General features: G+C 40.3%; 1 protein-coding gene across 2 annotated transcripts in view; it reads right to left on the bottom strand.

The window, feature by feature from the left end:
* LOC139468053 (guanylate cyclase 32E-like) overlaps positions 1 to 16,746 on the bottom strand; it is a 148,838-nt gene that overhangs the window by 87,289 nt on the left and 44,803 nt on the right. The window contains exon 1 of one of the 2 annotated variants that reach the window (XM_071249752.1): positions 1,691 to 1,781. The exons of the other annotated variant lie outside the window; for it this stretch is intronic. The gene's annotated coding sequence lies outside the window, so the exon portion shown is untranslated. Of the gene's footprint in view, positions 1 to 1,690; positions 1,782 to 16,746 lie in introns of those variants that run through there. 2 annotated transcript variants of the gene reach the window in all.

Consider the following 16,746-nt stretch of genomic DNA (forward strand, 5'->3'; position numbering starts at 1 on the left):
CACCAAAATGTGTATCGATTTCTGGAATTTATGGCCTATTTTATTAATGTGGTCTTATCCCCAGTAAGTCTGCCATACGTTTGGTCGGAACAGTGTGTATTTGATGTTTAAATCAATCATACAGAAGCCATATGGTGTTGACCGACACAGCTATGGATAACCCGATACAAAAGCCATTCGTCACCACTCGTCCCTTTCCGTAACCTTCACGAAGATTCCTCTCCCTATAGAGCAATGACATGTGCGAAAGCACGACAAAATAGTCAGAATGCGGGTATGACTATAGTTACTAGGGTCAAAGAATATTGTTTGTTTTAAGTACAGATTGTTTATACAGCTACATCAAATAATCACATTCATTTCACCATACAGAATAACAAGTTGTTGTCATTAGCAACCGTGTTATGTTTTTAGAAAATATCCACGTAAACATGCAAAGCAAAGGCGGATGTGGGCAAGTTGAGTAATGTCTTCGCTAAGCCCGTTTGCGCAAAGACCAAGTTGATAAAATGACAACGAGTCAGAGTTCGGCTTGACCCGTAATGACACGATTGGTCTCGACGTTTCCCGATATGACCCGAGTGGTCACGAATGTGAACCAGCTGTTGTAGCGTCCCGGTATCTGTTAATTGCAAATTTAAACGCATATTCTGATTGAGATCCGCTGCGGGTAATGAATAGTTATTGCTGTGTTAATCACAGAATATCGATCAACAATTACTGGATGACAATGAAGTATGTCTTTCATCATATTGGAAAATATACAAAGCACTTCATCATCATCATCATCATCATCATCATCATCATCATCGTCGTCGTCGTCGTCGTCGTCGTCGTCGTCGTCGTCGTCATTATCATCATGAAATTCATCTCGATAGTTTTACTTCATTGTCATCCAATGTTTGTCAATCGATATTCTGTGACAATCGTCTTAATAATGGAATAATCCTCATACAATGAAGTAAGAAAATATGAAATGTACTTCACCACCACCATCCCCATCAACACCAACCTCATCATCCCTGTTCTCCATCTCTGAGTCAGTTTTAATACGAATCAATGATGTAGTGTATTTAGTTCCATAGCCAACCCAACATGGTCGTTGTTAACAACTAGTTTATGTTGCCTCCCTTATAAACCACACACGCCTCACACTACATCAATGTAACACATGAAGAGTGAAAACCTCAAGACAACACCTAGCGTCTGTGAAACGTGTGATCCTGTCAACAAGTATTTACAAAAAGCGATGTTGTCTGTAACACACAATAATACTTGTAATAAATGCCATCAGTCTGCGAAACAATCGTATTACGTATCAATATGTACATTTGTACATTTAACTATCGTTAGTAGTAAAAGCAAAAACATATTCATCCCATCTGTCTTTGAGCAATGAAATATATACAGATGATAAATATCGTTAAGCAAGTGTAAACTGTACCCACAATCCCTAAACCCTACATCCTGTGGGGGGGGGGAGGGGGGGGGGGGGGGTATCCCGGTTAGAACAGGTCCCCAGCAACCTATGCTGGATGAACAGGCGACCGGGTGGTCAGGCCGGTAAAGTGTTGAGTCCGTCTCTTCGTGTCCTGACTCAATCGTGCCCAGACGCTGTGATGTAGTTTAAATACTGCTCATAGTGGCGCTAAACAACAAAAACACATTGAAAACTAACGCGTTTACTTACCTCACAAGTTTATAAGAACCACCTCACATAGTATGTTCCGGGTCATGTCAAGTAAGCGTGCACGTATGTAGGTCTGCTTATCGATCTTCTGTTCACAGGCTACGATCACAGACATATGAACATACATCACTTGATGGTGTTCGGGGACTCGTGTCTGTCATCGACTCTGCGGCATATAAATGCAAGTTGTGTCTGTATGATACCAGTAATCTGGTGGCTATTATGATATTATTATATATTATTATGGTATTATGTGCAACTACGCAATAAAATATGCTGTTGGATGTTGCTGTTGCTGCACAAGCGCGTCCAGCTGCAGAGCGTGTTCAATGCAGCGTGCTGTGGTTATCATTTCGATAAATACCGTTAACGAGGTAATTGATTCGGTTTCCTTCGTTAGCTGTTTTAGGAGACAATAATAGTGAGATCAGAGACAGTGTGTATTAATAGACATCAAACACTGTTTATATCCTGGACTCGAAAGTTGTTTGTTTGGTTAAAGAGCGTAAGTTGACTATTGATTTCAGTTATTCAAACGGACAAGCCGTTTAACGTGTGTCAATAATTTCGCATGACGTACAGCTGCATTCAAACGTGAAAACGTTGGAGTATGGCAGTGGAGGCGCAGATCGTCATGACGACAAAACGCGATGATATACAAATATGGTGTCGTATATACTCACATACAGATACGTCAAGTAAGTATGTGCATATAGATATGTCAATAATCTTCTGTACATATAGATACGTCAACAGTGAGTGAGTGAGTAAGTTGGGTTTAGCGCCGCTTTTAACAGTATTCCAGTTATATCGCGGCGTGTCAGCTTAATGTGGGAGGAAAGCCCGAAGTGATGTAGGTCCCCCGGATACGTCAAGAACCTTCTGTACATATAGATACGTCAAGAATCGTCTGTACATATAGATACGCCAAGAACCTTCTGTACATATAGATACGTCAAGAATCGTCTGTACATATAGTTACGTCAAGAATCGTCTGTACATATAGATACGTCAAATACCCACTGTACATATAGATACACCAAGAATCGTCTGTACATATAGATACGTCAAATATCCACTGTACATATAGATACGTCAAGAATCGCCTGTACATATAGATACGTCAAATATCCACTGTTCATATAGATACGTCAAGAATCGTCTGTACATATAGTTACGTCAAGAATCGTCTGTACATATAGATACGTCAAATACCCACTGTACATATAGATACGCCAAGAATCGTCTGTACATATAGATACGTCAAATATCCACTGTACATATAGATACGTCAAGAATCGTCTGTACATATAGATACGTCAAGAATCGTCTGTACATATAGATACGTCAAATATCCACCGTACATATAGATACGTCAAGAATCGTCTGTACATATAGATACGTCAAATATCCACTGTACATATAGATACGTCAAGAATCGTCTGTACATATAGATACGTCAAGAATCCTTTGTTCTTAACAAATGAAACCTAATGTCTTAAAATTGCTGGATACGTCATATGTTCTCATATCCTCGCAGAACCAGTTTCGATGGGAACTCGAGATCGACAATCATCACAGGTTCAACCGTCATGACTGGAACTATTTCCGAATTATTAACACTATTAAAAGTACAGATTCTAGTACCTTTCTGGGGCTGAGCTCCTTCCGGGATTCGAACCCATGACGGCCAGAGTTAGGCACCTAATCGCCAGCACACAGAGTCAGCGATCTAACCCACTCAGCCACCGAGGCTTCCACAAAGTAAAAGTACGACAACTGGTAGTCTAGATCACGTATTTTGTGTACCCCTCTGACAAGGGTAAATTGGCACAGCTCCCATGTCCGAAAGCTACGAATACACAATGCCATTGAGAAAGTGATCAAATGTGACAAATATTATATTTCGGATATCACTTTCTTAGTAAAGTACAGACTTTGTGTGCTGGCGATTAGGTGCCTCACTCTGGAAGTAAGGGTTCGAATCCCGGATGGGACTCAACCCAAATAAGTACTAGAATCAATACTATACTAAGAAAGTGTTAACCCAAACATAACAACTCTTACATTTGACCACTTTCTAAATGGCATTGTGTATACATTCTTCATGATTGTTTTAGTCAAAAAATACTTCCCTTTTTTACTACTAAGCTGGGGCGGTCGGGTAGCCTAGTGGTTAAAGCGTTCGCTCGTCAAGCCGAAGACCCGGGTTCGATCCCCGACATAGGTACAATGGGTGGAGCCCATTTCTGGTGTCCCCCGTCGTGATTTTGCTGGAATATTGCTAAAAGCGGTGTAAAACCATACTCACTCACTCATTCACTCAGATATCCATGAGCAGGTTATTTTAAATTATTCGGCGTTTTTTTCAATTGTATTGAGGTTGGTTTCCGGTGCTACGGGGCTTGGACCAGTCCATTATCAAGTGAGGGGTGGGATTAACTAAGTGTAGTCGAATCACCTCACCTTAACACAATTACTGAAGTCGAACTGACTGTACATGAAATGAGTGAGTGAGTCGGGTTTAACACCGCTTTTAACAGTATTCCAGTTATATCACGGCGTGTCAGCTTAATGTGGGAGGAAAGCCCGAAGTGATGCAGGTCTCAGACGTTTACCACTTCGGTGAAACCCACGAGCACGGGTATGGTGCTGACAAACCTAGAAACATAATCAGGGCGAACCGGGATTTGAACCCACAATCATAGGTTGCTGGTGTGCCCAAGGGACGCAACTCTGCACAGCGAATCGCGGCGCCTTAGACGACTGGGCCACCCGTGCCCCCGTACATGAAATGAACTGAAGCCGATAGAAGGCTGCACCACCCAATACAGACCATGCAAGTTGGCAAGTCTAGATTACCAGTTTCAGGAAGAGAGCTTCTGGGCTGCTTTTTATTATATTGTATTAAGATGATTTAACAACGTTTTTGTCAGAAAATTAACTTTCATTTCAGAGTCTAGCAGACGGCGAGAATACTATCGCCTTATTATTTTTCGGATAGCTCAAAAAGATGCGTCGTATAACGACAGTGCATATTTTTATTGTTTTACTTTAGTTGATAGGCTCAGTTAATTGATATGCTTGAAGGATGAGTCTTCACATTCATTAGAAACACGTCAGCGTTAGCTTCAAAACAATTCATCAGGTGGCGCTTTAAAGTGTTCCAGTGCGAGATTTAGCGTAATGTCAAGATTCGATGAAAATAGGGACCCACGAAAACAGAATAGGAACAATATATATGTCATGTCGTTAATTAGCTGGGGTAAAAGTTTGATATAACTCACTCACTCTAATATAATGTTTTTGGCTTAACAGATCACATACTATAATAGGGTTTAATAAGGTATAATAGACAAAAACTGCACCAGAAAGTAAGCTATCGTGATTCATAACCAGACTTCTTGGCGTATCAATATCATAACCGTAGACTTATCCAGATATCAAAGTCGACGATCACAAATACGTTGTACGTATAGGATATCAATAATCTTGTCCAGACTTGAGTATCAAATATAGAAATCCCTGATTAATACTTGCAGACCATTCATCTCACCAATAAATGTTTAAATCACAGGACAGACAGTTCACGTTTCGAACCAAAGGCCTTGAGGACCTACCACGCAGTCTGTATTAAACGAAACCAACTTTGAAACATTGTATATTTGAACATAAGTTCAATATCACATTTAAAATTTCCTTAAAACATTCATTTACGATATGGAAAGAGTTCTGTCGCTTATATATTATGAAGAGGTATTAAGGTACCATCAGATTTAGGGTTTTACAGTTAAATAAAATGTATATTTTCATTTAATAATCTACCGTTATAATTGAACATAAACCTTCTTAAATTATGTCTGTTCTTTATCAAAAGAGTTCAGGGACTTTTTCATATAAAACAAGTGCAAAAGTGAGCGTGGCTCACTAACACCCCCGACCCGCCTAGTGTGTCAGTAGTTACAAATTAAATAGCTAGGATAGGGTTAACTTAGGGTTTGAAAAATTCATAAAAAAATGGAAAATTAATAAAAACAATTTTTTTGTCTTTTGACTGCACCCCTGCATATGACAAAGATTATATGTACTGAGTTTCAGATGAATCCACTGAAAAGTTTTAGAGAAATCGCGCGGACAAAGTTTTCGGACGGACGTTAGGGTTTGAAAAATTCATAAAAAAATGGAAAATTAATAAAAACAATTTTTTTGTCTTTTGACTGCACCCCTGCATATGACAAAGATTATATGTACTGAGTTTCAGATGAATCCACTGAAGAGTTTTAGAGAAATCGCGCGGACAAAGTTTTCGGACGGACGTTAGGGTTTGAAAAATTCATAAAAAAATGGAAAATTAATAAAAACATTTGTTTTCTTTTGACTGCACCCCTCCATATGACACAGATTAAATGTACTAAGTTTGAGATGAATCCACTGAATAGTTTAAGAGAAACCGCGCGGACAAAGTCTTCAGATGGACATTAGGGTTTGAAAAATTCATAAAAAAATGGAAAATGAATAAAAAACATTTTTTTTTCTTTTGACTGCACCCCTCCATATGACACAGATTAAATGTACTAAGTTTGAGATGAATCCACTGAATAGTTTAAGAGAAACCGCGCGGACAAAGTTTTCGGACGGACGGACGGACAGACGGCCGGACGGACGGACGGAATCTTGGTATAACTATTTACCCCGACATTTTGTCGGGGGTATAATAAAACCCCGTTAATCCTGAGGTACCTTCCCAAATAAATTCGTCCGGATAATCAAATGTCCGTATTAATGACTCACTGTAACAGAGTCGTGGTAGTGCGTAAGCAGTAACAGCCCGAAAAGCAGAGGTTTCCATATAAACGGGGTCCGTACTAACAGAGGATTAACTGTAGTGCATGGGCATTGTGATAAACATCCCAGCCAGAGTTAAAATGTAGAATTCTAGCAGCAGCCTGTAATACAGTGACACCCCTCTAATCCGAACGGTGCCGTTGTCAGGGATATCGCACGGGTTATTAAGGTTTCGGATTAACGAGTCATCGGTTTATGTCGAGTCATGAATACATGTGCTAATGACTCTTAACTTAAAGATAGACGTTGCCGGATTAACCGGATTTTCACTGTATATGAAAAAAAGGTGGATCTTTATCAAATTGCAGACCGCCGTTGAGCAGTTTGTGCATTACGGCATAAAATATCATTCAGTCTCTCATGAATAATGCAGGATTGTAGTTTCGTGTTATCAAGTCGGAGGAAAGTTCAAATAAATTTTCATTTACCACCTAACTGAGACAGGGTGATGATTAAACACTGATAGAGTATCTTTCCATTATTTTTTTAAAAAAGAAATATTCTATCGGAGGAAATACCATGTTTCTTTTGCATCCGCGATGCAACTGCATGTCCATTAATTACAGTGTAAGAAGGAAGAGCTTGGGCAAAGATAAGTTAGCTTTAATAAATCACACTGACGGTTCATTTTCCATTCCTTGTTTGGGAGAAATATGAGAACGAGGTGATGCAGTAATATCATGGAATTAAAGAATTTACGTTTGATATAGGTGTATTTACTGAATATAGGACAGAGAACGTTTTCCGTGTCAAAATTATCTGATCAGAGCATGACAAGTTAAGGCTCACACATGGCCATTGATATCCGACGTACACGCAGTGTCTATAATAATAATAATAATAATAATAATAATAATAATAATAATAATAATAATAATAATAATAATAACATTTGTCTGATAATCCTCTTGTGAAGCATGTCAAGACTCGTAATGAAAACAAGGCATTCCACAGTTTTCTAAAACGAGCCAAGGATGTGGGACATACTCTCATTGTCAGTGTTGATTATGTGGATGGTTCTGTACTGCTGGACGGTACAGAAATGTGTGTCAACCAAGCGAAGTGCCATATAAAATCGGCCCAGACGCAGCTTTTCAAGGATAGGCTTTCTGAACGACCACTGCATGTGCAGTGTGTTGAGAAGATCAGCAATCCTGCAGAGTCCTTTGCTTTGATGAAGTCGTCTGGCCTGAAAAATCTGGGATGCGTGTAGAGGGCGCAAGGTCCCTGAGCTGATTATGAACCTAACCAGCCTGACTGTGTCAGGATTAGCTAAACCCTCTTTGCTGCATTTATTTATTTAAATCTGCAAATAATAGTAATCATTACAACATGACTAGAATGATGATCATGATCATGATGGGGTAGGAGGTGGTTCTGATGATGATGATGATGATGATGATGATAATGATGATGATGATGATGATAAACAACGCTTCAATAAATTAACCAACCATCCTAAGTTGAATGTACTTTCAATTAAAAAGACCGATATGAAAATGCAAAGCATCAACCTGATGTTAGTTTAATGTTTTGGGAACTGCATCCGTATTTTTGGTGCTTCTTATTAAGGAACCGCAGATCCACCCCCTCCCTACAGCTGTTGAATACCTCAATATCGGTAATTGCGAGGGAACAAACGAGGAGAGATCTGGTCGTATGGCTTTGTTGATGTCGTAAGTGAAATGCCATTACTTAATTGCTAAAAAATAAGACAAATGAGGTAACCTTAGAGATGCCCTGCAGCTGATTGCAATTTTACATCTTGATCGTTCCGAAACCTCGGGCAACCACCAAGAGGGAATATGACGACCAAATGAATTATACTGACAGAAATAAATCAAGGAACACGCAACACTATTTCTGAGTGTATATCCTTTTGTGTTCATATGAACAGTATATGCCACGGGCTGAAATGTTAGTGCCTAGTGTTCGCTACTTGCCATACAGTACCTGTTTTGTTGTTTTTCATAGATACGAAATACCCAATACCCAAAAATGCACCCAGTTATAACCGTTGCTTTATTTCTTTCCATAAGTATACTGCCACCTAACATAAACAAATGTACCATCTCAGTATCAACACTATCCTTCAACGTTGAAGGATGTTAGTTCATTGAAGCACTGACCTACTGTTCACTGTTGCTAACTGCCCACTGTTCATTTGAAAAATATATAATATTATATATAATAACAATAGTTTTAACTTAAACTTAACATGTATCGATGATCTGATATCGTTCAATAAAGGTCAAATAGCCAATTCCCCTCGACTAATTTACCCGCATGAACTAAACTGGCCCATATACACCCATATTTGATGGTCGCTAAAAATGAAACATATTCGATGGTGATGAATTTGATACGGGTATCAAAGGTATGTTTTGGACCTTAATATGTCGTGTTTCGCCGACTGTTTTCAGTCAAGTAATTTTTCGGTCAAATCAAATTTTCAAGTGTATCATTTTATTTGCATGTCGGTTAAGAAATAGAAGAGGTCAGTGAAACCGTCTCATCAGTTTCATATTTAGATCTATGCATAAAGATTCAGGGTGACACAATACTCTTCATAATACTGTATGGCAAGAGGGATAACCTCAATATTCCTACACCTCCAGCCTTTGGTGATCCAGATTAATACGTGTAAATACAGTTAAAACGTGTGTGTTAAAGGGGGGGGGGGGGGGGGGGGGGGCATTTACCAATTTGACGCATCAGTTACAAAAATGATGTCCAATGCAATTACCTATTCTTACTTGTACCAAATGTTCTTTTAAGGTTGACTTGCCTTTGCATGTTTTTGTGACGGGTGCCATCGACGGGGCAGATAGCATCAACACTATTTGATGGTGATTTATAAAACATACCCAAAACATAGTCGGAATCGTATGATGGACTCAGCTTTTAGTAGAGATTTCTTATGAATATAGAAATGTATTTGTGGATTTTATTTACACCGTAGTCCGTAATATTCTAATTCATTACAAGGCGGCCATCATCGATCGTAACTTAGGCAACTATAAAACATGATTAATGATCCACGCAATCATGATCTTTCATATCTATGGAATAATGTAAGGGACATTCTCGCGATCTCGCACTATTGGCATATGCAGCTTGTTGCCAAATATCGAAACACGAAAATGCTGATTCTGTTCCGAATCCCCAAAGGGGTCTGTTTAGACTAAAAAAATGTACAAACTAAATCATAGCATTAACACTCTTGGACCTTTGGAGCAGATGAGCTACGAACGGCCATTAATCACTACCAGGACAGTACCATGAATTTAATCAAAAGCCCTCTGACCTTTCAAAGACGTCTTCGTGGATATTACAAGAAAAAAAGACACTCAAAGCAGGAGCTATGATTTGATAGTGTTATCCCTTCTGGAGTTAGACAGATGAAGACAGACACTTGGGTACCGCAGTTGACAAATCAATATCGCTTTAATTAAAATTTCCAAAACATCAAAACTGTCAAGGAAGCTAATTTATTTAACGCAATATATTTTGACGAATAAAATGACTCCATGTTGATTCAACAAGCGAGTTGTACAGTCAGTTATATGCTTGCACTATAAAACTATTCGTACGTCATCCAATTACACTATACAGTGCGAGTGTTTGTGTAAGAGGTTATGACAGTGTCAAAATTTTACAAAACCCGGACAAAACCATTTCTATAATCAAAAGAATTCTCTACTAGAGGCAGAGTCCATTGTACGATTCCGACTATATCATAACCATGTGTTCATGACTTACTATCAAATAGTGATGATACCAGGTGTTCGCAAAAAGATGAGCGTATCCTGCCCCACCGGTGGCACCCGTCACAAACACATGCAGAGGAAAGTCAAGTGTTCACATAAAAACACATGTGAACATATGGTACATGTTAAAGTAGGGAATTGCATCGTGCATCATTTTGGTCACTGATGCATCAAAATTATTCACAATCAAATAAAGATGATACCACATGGTCGCGAAAAGGTGAGCGTATCCTGCCCAACCGATGGGCATTGGGACATTTGTCACCAACGAAACCTTGATGCAACGTTTACCAATCGAGTGAAATAAAAATGTTTATTCTCTAGAACGTGTTTATGAATAGACAGAAGACGGTTTCTCGCAGGTCTGTGTAAACTTTGTGCGCTTACGCTCAAATGGAAAGGCCCATGGAAGACGGCACAATATTGACATCTGTACATGAACGTGTAGTGTTTGTAACTTGTGTGCACCGAATTCCCATCGCTATGTGAGTACCTTAAGTTTTTCCCCATCGACTTGGCCGTTCTGTGACACATTTATCATCAGTTGGCGTGTCATTACATACAACATTCTCAGGGCTTTCGCGCAAAAATCAATAACACGACAATACCAAACTAATTAATTGGGCGCGTTTAGGAAACGAAAAAACATCTATTTCCACACTGTCTAACACAAGAACCCACCATTCTGTATTAAAATGATTGGTTTGTAATACCACTGGACCACTAAGACTCTGTACTTCACTTAAAGATTTAGTTATTTGCAACAATTATAATGGATAACATGGTGGCAGAGGAAATGGATTACATGGAGGAAAAGAAGCATGGACAATCTGGCCGACGTGCTGACCATATTTGAATCGGGCGGACTTTACTTGGTAGAGTAAATGGCACGGTGATGTTGTATAAGTGAGTGAATTGCGTTACCACCGCTTTGAAAAGAATTTCAACTGAGGTAAAAGAAAGTATACACTTGAAAACTGGATTTGATCAATCAAGACGTTACTCATCTGAAAACAGTCGCCGAAAAACTGCAGACTTGAGGTCCAAAATATAACTTTGATACCGTTATCCAATGTATCACCATCTATAATCATTTCGTGTTCGTTTCATTTTTAGCCACCATTCCCCCCATGAACTTCACGGTCAAGTTGTCAAGCAAGGCCAGTACAGTAAAATATAAAAGTTGTCATCCGTCAACTTCTAAGAAATGCCTATAAAACTCTTCACAAAAGGTAATGTTTATTTGTGTATATGTAGATGACTAAAGTATTCGTTCGGATAGTAGGGTTTCCTTACTCCCGGAGTGTCAAGTCAGACACTCACCGACAAGGCCAGGTCAAACAACAGTTATGCTGTGTTATCCACTGAGTGACATTAAGGATGCTGCTTCTCCATCAATAGGTATAACATAACCTTGTCTTACACAGGTTGATTGACGGGAGATTGTTAAGGAAGCGGTAGATCGATCTTGAAGCAATTACAGAGCATACGGATCTCACTTCATCACGTCGCCGGGGTAGAAGGGGAGTAAGCACTTAGTACTGCTAACATGCTGGAAGGAGAGATTGCGAGTAGACTTCATCACGCCTCAACAAAGGTTGTTCACTGATGCCGCATCGCCTTGTCTTAGCATCTATTGTTTCAATCAAAATGAATGATCGGCAATGTAATTGAGAATCGATATCGATTGAAACTAATCTCTTTTGTTGGTCGTCGGTACCGCTCCCCAAACCATCGGTTTATTTCGATTTGATCGTATATCCCTCCGTTTTTTACCTTGGAGTTGTTTTGAAAACGCTTGTCTTTCTTGTAACACCTCTGTATTCAATACAACCTCGAAGTCATTGGGTTTTTTGTGTAATTTTTTTATCGCCCGGAACACCGATTTTATACCAAACCAAAAAAAACGGTTCCTGGCAGCCTTTCCTTCAAACCCATCGGTCATTTTTTTTAATATGCCAAGTCAAAAAACAATCGAGCTGTGATTGAGTGTAGCTCACCTGATTATATTTCTGGAATATTATTAAAGTTGACGTAATTTACAAGATTTAACTATACACGCAGAAAATATATGTAACCTGCGTTCCAACACATATGGTATTATGGTTTTAGAGGCACAGGGTGTCAGTAATACCCCTAAGTACCTATTGCAGAAGTCCCAAAACTCAAAACTCAGTGGCAGAGTTTGTGATAATCCATGTAGTATGGGAGAGGTACAACTTGAATGATACAGTTATATCTCTTTCACCGAATGCACGCGTATTTCTTTTACTTTTTTTCTTAACAATTTTGTGAATTTACAAGTGTACATGAACGTATGTGAAACGTGAGCTCACCTGCTTATACTCATGATCAGTCAGTACCCGGTTGGAACGTTCCCAGTGAACTGGTCCGTATTGAACATGATACGGAGTAGTGTCCCTTGTATGTCAGTTGACGATTAACAGTGAGTGAGTGAGTGAGTGAGTATGGTTTTACGCCGCTTTTAGCAATATTCCAGCAATATCACGGCGGGGGACACCTGAAATGGGCTTCACACATTGTACCCATGTCGGGAATCGAACCCGGGTTTTCGGCGGGCGAGACGAGCGAATGCTTTAACCACCAGGCTACCCGACCGCCCCTGATTAGCAGTGAATTGTCGTTAAACCCGTAATTATCGTTCGGAATCCCCCATGTTAAGGTTTTCGAGATTGCATGATTGGACATTCCGACTGTCACTTTCATAATCTGGTAAGCGACGCACTGATTGGTCGGATGAAAGGTCGTGCTGACTTGACCCTTGGGATGTCCTCAGATCTTTGTTTAGCGGTAGCGAGAACTAAGATCTGGTTTTAATGAGATTGCACATTCATATATGTATGACAACACAGAGGGCCAAATTACACCTTTGCCATGATTGGAATGGTGCTATTGGCAGTCACAACGGTACATGAAAATCAAGGGTATACGTTGTGCCAAAAATACAGGGCAAAATTTCCCACGTAAATGGGTTGCTGGGCATACAACATTATTATTATTATTATTATTATTATTATTATTATTATTATTATTATTATTATTATTATTATAAGCGTCCGGGTGGTGGGGTAGCCTGGTGCTTAACGGGTTTGCTCGTCACGCCGAAGACCCGGTTTCGATTCCCGACATGGGTACAATGAGTGAAGCCCATTTCTGGTGTCCCCCGCCCGGGTATTGCTGGACTACTGCTAAAAGCGGGGTGCACCCATGCTCACTCACTCACTGACTATAATACCCGTTCACACATATTACGATAAAAAAAAAAGAGATTAGAAAAAAGTGGCTGTGAGTAAATGAATAATATTAATTTAATACCGCATTAAACAGTATTTCAGTTATACCTTAACGTGGTGTGGGAGAAACGCCCCAAGTGCTTCACATCTCAGACGTTTACATTTCAGTGCAACCAAAGAGCACGGGTATGGTGCTGACAAACCTAGATTTATAGCCGTATTATGTGAAAATCCGAGAAAAATTATAAACGTGTCACGGTCAAATTGACTAACACACACCTCTCATCCTAGACAGTAGTAACTACATTAAGCGTACACTGATTTGTAGATATATGTCATCAAACAGTTTGGGTTTTCTCAGACAAAAAAATATTCGAGAATTTAATTGAAATATATGTCCCTCCATTTGTGAACATATCCCTTAAACGTTTAGTTAAAAAGTGTCTTTCACAAGCTAAAAAACATAGCCATGTCAGCTTTCAACACATGATATTGAGGCGATATACAAAAACAGAAAGTAAGAAAAAATAATTTTGGAACATCGCCTTCGACGACTAACGTTAGGTGCCGGTAATGACGCTCAACGCAGCAACATAATCTTATCAGTATGTCTTGGGCACACTTTAAAAAAAGCAATAAATCTGAACCATTTGGAAATTTGTTCCATCGTCGGCTCTGTTGTTTGTTGTTTAACGCCGCAGTCGACAATGTTCAAGCAATGTGACGGAGGTCTGTACATGATTGAGTCGGGCCACACAAATCAGAGGAGGATATCACAAACTGCGTCCCACGCGGTCGGGCACGATGACACGCAATCAACCAGGTTTGGTTTGTTTTGGTTCGTTGTTTAACGCCGCACTCAGCAATATTCCAGCTATATGACGGCGGTCTGTAAAAAATCGAGTCTGGACCAGACAATCCAGTGATTTACATCATCACCATCGATCCACACAGTTGGGATACGATGACATGCATCAACCAAGTCAGCGAACCTGACCACCCGTTCCCGTTAGTCGCCTCATACGACAAGCATGGGTTGCTGAAGACCAATTCTAACCCGGAATCTTCACGGAACCGAAGCCACTGGTACGAACCTACATACCAAGTTTCATTTCTTGTCAAATTCACTGACTTATTTTAGATATTTCTTAAAGGACATAAAAAAATATTATAGTATTTTAAATATGGGTATTTTATTTTAATAAACTAAACCTTTACAATTGGATGTGGCATGCATGCAAACTTCGGCCAGGTGAGCTTCAAATCGTAAACACAATAAAAATATTTCTGGTCTTTACCTACTCTGAAGAACACTACTCGAGCTCACTTCTACCCAGTATTACGTGGTGCTTCTTGCGGGACATCATGGCCAACATGAAAGTTATTTCTCAAGAACTTTCATTTCACGACTGGTGATAAATGTCAGTTTCAGATGCGCAAACATTCTTCTTCTAAATATACCTTCCTGGAGCGACATCAGGCTGATCCTTCTCCTGGAACACTAAAGAGGTATGCGGAACATCCACACGCTTCTGAGACTGAAGAGAACACACAACTCCTAACACCTGTGCAGAGTAAGGAGCTTAGACGATCACCCGTCAGAGTGGTGCACATACCTGCTCGAGAGGAAAGAGAAGCATTGACTGACAACAACACATGGCATTTTTCAGTGAGGTTTTTGTCTATTTGAAAAGGACTTTTTGCAAACTTTTCAAAGTCGATATTTTGTCATATTTAAGACTTTTTTCGCTGGATTGGTCCCGACAACCACAGAAACTATTAGGGAATATTCTGTTACAGTTCGGCGGTAGACGCCAGCGGTGGCCACGGAGGAGCAGTGGTAACCTCTACCCGTGCTCGCTGTTTTTAGAACAGCTTTTTATAGGCGATGCGGGGCCGCATAGTAAACCCATCATGGGCACCACAGACAACGCTGCAGGAAGTTGTATGGCTGTGGTTTTGAATCTAACAGTGCGGAGTTGGTGAATTCGTTTACGTTAATTTACAGGTGAGGTGAATCGGGTTTAACGTCGCGTCCAAGATTATTGCACTTATATAGCGACGTGCATGTACGTGTGTGTATGTGTGGCTGCTTGTACTAGTCCGGACTGGTTTTATAGTGCTAGCACACTGAGATACCATGCCGCAGTTGAACATGAATACCTCACTCACACATAGTATACTGACTGCGAGCCCACCAGTCCTTGTTTTAGCCCCATAATGCCGAGTACCAGGCAGGGTAACAACAAGTACCATCTTTTAACGTCTTAGGTATGAGACGGTCGGGGATCGAAGCCCCGGACCTCCCGCATTCCGGGCGGACGCTCTACCACTAGACCCCGGAGGCGGTGACCTTGCTTTGGACATTGTTTCAGTCGAATATCACGGCGTGTCAGCTTGATATGGATGAACGCCCTTAGTGATGCCGGTCTAAGTCGTTTATCACTTTTATGAAACCCACGAGAACGGATATGGAGCTGGGATTCGAACCCACGATCAGGGGATCCTGGAGTTGATGCAACTCTGCATATCGAATTGTTGCGACTTTTACCTTTTTTCATTTCAGACGTTAGCTGGTGAGGGTGTGAGTTTGGTTTTCAAATCACCGTTAACACAACCCGTGAGGATCCGGGGTAGAATAGGTCTTCAACAACCCATGCTTGTCGTAAAAGGCGACTAGGCTTGTCGTATGAGGCGACTAACGGGATCGGGTGGTTAGGCTCGCTGACGTGGTTCATGCATGTCATCGTATTCCAACTGCGTGGATCGATGCTGATGATATCAATCACTGGATTGTCTGGCTCGATTATTTACAGTCCGCGGTCATATAGCTGCTATATTGTTTAGTGCGGCGTTTAACAACAAATAAACAAACAAAACTTTTAGCAATATCCTATCTACATACGTTTGGACACCAGATATGTATTATAGCTTCATATTTCAGGAACAGAAGACCCCTTAATACTACTTTTCTACTTTACCGCCAGTCTAGTGGTTAAAACGTTCGCTCGTCACGCAGAAACTGAGTGAGTATGGTTTGCGACGCTTTGTGCAATAGGCAACCAATAGCATATATGGCGGTGAACATCACATATGGTCTTAGGACAATGTCGCCATGTGGGGAGTCGAACCCGGGCTTTCAGCGTGAAGAGCGATGGCCTTAAGTACTGACCTAGACTACCGCCTC

This window comes from Haliotis cracherodii, unplaced genomic scaffold (genome assembly GCF_022045235.1).
Source record: "Haliotis cracherodii isolate W230 unplaced genomic scaffold, xgHalCrac1.p SCAF_2, whole genome shotgun sequence".
NCBI classification, from domain to species: Eukaryota; Metazoa; Mollusca; class Gastropoda; order Lepetellida; family Haliotidae; genus Haliotis; species Haliotis cracherodii.